This window comes from Symphalangus syndactylus, chromosome 6 (genome assembly GCF_028878055.3).
Source record: "Symphalangus syndactylus isolate Jambi chromosome 6, NHGRI_mSymSyn1-v2.1_pri, whole genome shotgun sequence".
NCBI lineage: Eukaryota > Metazoa > Chordata > Mammalia > Primates > Hylobatidae > Symphalangus > Symphalangus syndactylus.
Window position 1 is genome coordinate 128,304,194 of NC_072428.2, and position 6,138 is coordinate 128,310,331.

At 38.4% G+C, this 6,138-nt stretch overlaps 1 pseudogene; it reads right to left on the reverse strand.

Annotated features, from left to right (window-relative positions):
* Window positions 1-224: 224 nt before the first annotated feature.
* Window positions 225-626, reverse strand: LOC129485070 (small ribosomal subunit protein eS17-like; annotated as a pseudogene).
* Between the last annotated feature and the right edge of the window lie 5,512 nt (window positions 627-6,138).

The window sequence follows — 6,138 nt, forward strand, 5'->3', positions numbered from 1 at the left end:
GCATGAGCCACTGCACTCAGTCTCCAAATTTAAGGAAAATATCATATTGTGTTGGTGCAAAAATGATCACAGTTTTTGCCATTAAAATTAATGGCATTGCTTCTCGGCCTTTTGGCTAAGATCAAGTGTAAAAGTAATGGCAACAATTTAACAATTTACATAATTAAAAGTAATGGCAAAAACCACAATTACTTTGCACCAACCTAATAGCACAACAGAAAGATTCATATGGCTCCACATGGTGTTTTAGAATTCATCCCAATTACAGGCTGGGTGACCTGGAGTTGGACACACTACCAAAACCCAGAAGCTTCAGCATTTCCTTAGTGTCAGCATCTACTTCAGTGATTTCCTGATCCGGGACTGAGACCTCAGGAACATAATTACTTCTCTCTCTCCTCCTCCTCCTGCAGCTTGATGGAGACCTGTGAACCTGGGCCTCTGATCTCCTTCATCAGATGTGTGACATAGCTTGCTATCTTGCTGCAGAGCTCCTTGCTGGAAGTAATGGTGATCTCCTTGCACACATACTTGTTCATGTAGAAGTCATTGCCCAGGTAGATGTAGTACTTCTCAATGATGACCCAGGCCACCTTCTTCAGGATTTTAGTACAAATGCGGCCCATATTGGCGGGTACTTGGTAAAAGAGTATAATATATTTTGAAATCACAAAGTGTCGGCTGGAGTGACTTACAACTGTAATCCCAGCAGTTGGGGAGGCTGAGGCAGGAAGATAGCTTGAGCCCAGGAGTTTGAGACCAGCCTGGGCAACATGGCAAAAGCCTCTCTCTACAAAAAACACAAAAATTAGCCCAGTATAGTGGCATGTGACTAAAGTCCCAGCTACTCAGGAGGCTGAGGTGGGAGGATCACTTGAGCCCAGGAGACTGAGGCTGCAGTGAGCTACGATTGAGCCACTGCACTCCAGCCTGGGTGATAGAGTGAGACCCTGTCTTAAAAAAAAAAAAAAAAAAAAAAAAAAAAAAAAAAAAGAAAGTTTATTTCTAAAGTATTTTTCTTTTTTATGTTATTATAAATGGGATTCTCTTAATCTTCTTTTTGCATAATTCATTGGCATATATAGAAGCACAGCTGATTTCAATATATTGAACTTGTATCCTATAACTTTGTTGCATTTTTTTCTTAGTTCTAACAGTTTCTTGGTGGAGTCTATAGGGTTTTCTACATAAAAGATTATGTCATCTGCAAACAGAAAATTTAACTTATTTCTTTTTATTTGAATGTCTTATTTATTTATATATTTGCCTAACTGCTCTATGTAAAACTTCTAGTATCATGTTGAATAGAAGTTGTGAGAATGGGCATCTGTGCCTTGTTCCAAATCTTAGAGGAAATGCTTTTTCACCATTGAGTATGATGTTAGCTACGGACTTATCTTTTGTGGTTTGTATTACGTTAAATTCCTTCTATGACTAATTTGTTGAGAGTTTTTTTTGGTCATGAAAGGTATTTAATTTTGTCAAGTGCTTTTTCTGCATTTGCTGAGATGATTATGTGCTGTTTCTTCTTTGTTCTGTTAATGTGGCATATCACATTGATTGATTTGTGTATGTAGAACCATCCTTGCTTCCCAGCAATAAACCCTATTTGATCATGGTGTATAATCCTTTTATTGTGCTTTTGAGTTTTGTTTGCTAATATTTAGTTGAAAATTTTTGTATCCATGTTCATCTGGATATTGGCCTATAGTTTTCTTTTCTTGTGATGTCTTCGTCTGGCTTTAGTGTCAGGATAATTATAGCCTCATAAAGAGAGTCTGAAAGTGTTCCCTCTTCTAGCTTATGAAGGAGTTTTAGAAGGATTAATATTAATTTTTCTTTCGAAGTTTGGTAGAATTCACCTATGAGGCCATCTGTTTCTGTGCTTCTTGTTGAAGGGTTTGATTACTGACAATCTTCTTATTTGTTATTGGTCTGTTTAGGCTATTTCTTCTTAATTCAGTCTTGGTAGAATGTATTCATTTCTTCTAGGTCATCCAATTTGTTGGCATATAATTTGTAATTTTAGTTCCTTATGTTTTTTTACTTAGAAAAATGTATATTCTGCAAAAATTGGGTGGAATAGTGTATATATCTCTTAGGTCCATTTGGTCTATATGCTATGCAAATCTGCTGTTTCTGTATTGATTTTCTTTCTTTTTTTTTTTTTTTTTGAGACAGAATTTCACTCTTGTTGCCCAGGCTGGAGTGCAACGGCACGATCTTGGCTAACTACAACCTCCGCCTTCCGGGTTCAAGCAATTCTCCTGCCTCAGCCTCCTGAGTAGCTGGGATTACAGGCATGCACCACCATGCCTGGCTAATTTTGTATTTTTAGTAGAGATGGCGTTTCTCCATGTTGGTCAGGCTGGTCTCAAACTCCCAACCTCAGGTGATCTGCCCGCCTCAGCCTCCCAAAGTGCTGGGATTACAGGCGTGAGTCACCACGCCCAGCCTCTGTATTGATTTTCTGTCTGGATGATCTGTCTATCTTTGTAAGTAGAATATTTGTGTCTCCTGCTATTATTTATTTCTATTTTCCCTTTAGATCTATCAATTTTTGCTTTATATATTTAGATGGCTTGCTGTTGGGTGAATATGTATTTGTAACTGTTACTTCTTTCTACTGAATTAATCCTATTATAATTATATGACTTTCTTTATTACTTGTGACAGTTTTTTACTTACAGTCTATTTTGTATCACATAAGTATAGCCACCTCTGCCCTCTTTCAGTTACCATTGTCATGGAATACCTTTTTTCATCCCTCACTTTTATCTTTTTGTGTCCTTAAATCCCAAGTGAGGATCCTGTACACAGCATATAGTTGGATCCTACTTTCTGTTTTACTTAGCCACTCTCTCTTTTCATTGGTTAATTTTTTTTTTTTTCGAGACGGAGTTTCGCTCTTGTTGCCCAGGCTGGAGTACAATGGTGCAATCTCAGCTCACTTCAACCACTGCCTCCCGGGTTCAAGCGATTCTCCTGCCTCAGCCTCCCAAGTAGCTGGGATTACAGGCATACACCAGCACTCCTGGCGACTTTTTTGTATTTAGTAGAGATGAGGTTTACCATGTTGGTCAAGCTGATCTTGAACTCCCAACCTCAGGTGATCCACTTGCCTCCACCTCCCGAAGTACTGAGATTACAGGAGTGAGCCACGTGCCCGGCCCTCATTGTCTCATTGGTTAATTTAATCTGTTTGCCCTTAAGTAATTATTGATAGGTGAGCACTTTACTGTTCCTATTTTGTTAATTGTTTTCTACTCTGTAGTTCTCTTGTAGTAATATACTTTGATTCTTTTTATCTTTTTTTGTATCTACTACAGGTGTGTGTGTGTGTGTGATCATAAGGCTTACATAAAACTTCTAATCATTATACCAGTCTATTTCGAGCTAGTAAAAACTTACCCTCAAGTGCACATAAAAACCCTATACTTCTATTTCCTCCCCCTCAAACTCTGTTATTCATGTCAGGATTTATTTCTTTTTATTTTGTGTATCCATTAACCAATTTTTGTGGTTATCATTATTCTCCATATTTTTGTCTATTAACTTTAATACTACAGCTAAAAGTGACTTATACACTACTATTACAGTATTTCATTATTCTATATTTGTCCATTTGTTTATTATTGTCAGTGAAATTTATTGCATATGTGTTCATGTTACTCTTGTGAAGGTATTTTCATCTATAGATGGTTGTTAAATTGCTGTTTCTATAGGAGCATCAGGGCCAAAAACTCCTATTCTCCCATCTTGCTGATGTCATTCTGAAAATAAAATTTTAAAAATTTTTTAAATTTATTCATTTATGAGACAGGTGCTCACTCTATCACCCAGGCTGAAGTTCAGTGGCATAATCGCAGCTCACTGCAGCCTTGACCTCCTGAGCTCTAAAGAACCTCCTTCCTCAGACTCCCAAGTAGCCAGAGCTACAGGCATGTACCACCAAGCCTAGCTAAATTTTTTTTATTTTTAATACAGACAAGGTCTTGCTATGTTGTCCATGCTGGTCTCAAACTCCTGGGCTCAAGCAACCCTCTCCCCTTGGCCTCCCAAAGTGTTGAGATTACACACGTGAGCCACTGAGAATATATTTTAAATTCTAATTTTGGGAATCAACATATTCATCTTCTGGCCAGGCGCAGTGCCTCACACCTGTAATCCCAGCACTTTGGGAGGCCGAGATGGGAGGATCACCTGAGGTCAGGGGTTTGAGACCAGCCTGACCAACATGGAGAAACCCCGTTTCTACTAAAAATAGAAAATTAGCCGGGCCTGGTGGTAGATCAGCTACTCAGGATGCTGAGGCAGGAAAATTGCTTGAACCTGGGAGGTGGAGGTTGCGGTGAGCCAAGATTGCGCCATTGCACTCCAGCCTGGGCAACAAGAGCGAAACTCCGTCCCAAAAAAAAAAAAACCAAAAACATACTCATCTTCTGTTTCAGTTTGGTGTCATTCAAATAGTCGATAATCTCATCATCCTTTTATTTATACAACGATCTATTTTAAAAAGGAAATCCCAATTACAAGGCCTGGGGAAGGACCCCGCTTCATCCTAATAAAACTCTAAATTGATATCCAGTAATCAATAAATTATTGGTATTGTTGATCAACCAATTTCAATTCTGCCTAAATGTATCAGCGTTCAGATAGTACTACTCTAAGTCATCCACAAGGAAAAGTGGAATGCCTTGTAATCAAGGTGAAGTCCATAAATAAATTCTTCATTTCTCTATAACCATGTCAGTAAGCTGGTTAAGGTAAAGTATTTGATTAGGCTGATATATTTTTAAGCATTTTATGTCTGGCCCAAATGACTACCTTTTTTTGTTTGATAACTTCTTTAATAAGTGGTTGGAAAATCTCGTTGGGGTTAATTGAAATATGCTGCTTAGTAATATACAATGCACAGGATCCATCCTCTTTCTTATGAACATTTAAACATTCTCTCATCTTAGATGTTCTTTTCCATTTCATTTACAAGTTCCTAAGAGCTCAAAATATAATTTATCTGAGTTGGGTCTTAAAACTCATTTTAGATTATTAAGATTTTCTCTTACAATCTCTTTACCCACCTTCATTTTCACATTTCTCTTACAAGTTATTCTGTCTTTTAAAAATCCATAAATATTCTTTGCAGAAAACAGAAATTGAACTCACATTTCTTCCTATCTACACACTTTGTCATTAATCTCTTTTGTCATCAACCAACAAAACCAAAGAAGAGATTGATTTCTACCTTCATAGTCAAAATTTTCTTTATCTTAGCATTTATCAAAGCTTCAGAAATCTTTAGGCTTTAAACCTTCTATGGAGAAATGATTTGATTTCTCAGGCAGCATACGGTAGCCATGTACTACTAGTCTTCATGGTAGAATTAGTAACAGATCTCAGACAAATTACAATAGACTAAACATGAGAAGAGATATGAACTTTGAAACCAGGTTCTGCCAATAGGAGATACTGACAGGAGACTGGAGGACAGAAATTGGGAGGGAGGGAGAAGCTAGAGTATTTCCCCTGTGTTCCCTCTGCCTCCCACAGTGACTCTGGCAGTGGATTCACTTCCTCTGTGTCTCCAAAATGGCTGCTGTGGCTTCAGTTTCTGCAGGATGACCCCATTTCCTAGTGTAAAAGAAAAATTATACACTGGACACTTGTAAAAATGGAAATACAGCCCAGGCACAGTGGCTCATGCATGTAATTCCAGCACTTTGGGAGGCTGAGGCAGGAGGATCCCTTGAGCCCAAGAGTTCAAGACCAGCCCTGATAACATAGCAAGACTTTGTCTCTACAAAAATAAAAAAAAAATAGCCAGGCACGGCAGCAGGTCTGTTATCTCAGCTACTCAGGAGGCTGAGATGGGGTGATCACTTGAGCCCGGGAGGTTGAGGCTGCAGTGAGCCATGACCGCACCCCTGTATTACAGCCTGGGCAACAGAGCAAGACCCTGTCTCAACAAATAAATAAATAAATAAATATTTGTAAACGGTAAGATAGATTTTATTCGAGCTACTACAGTAGGGAAGAGAGATCTCAGTAAAGAGCAGAACTCAACTCTGAGTATGGCAAAGACAGCTGGGAATTTCTAGCCTACTAGATGGGTGAAGAGGCCACTAAATGGAAAATTAC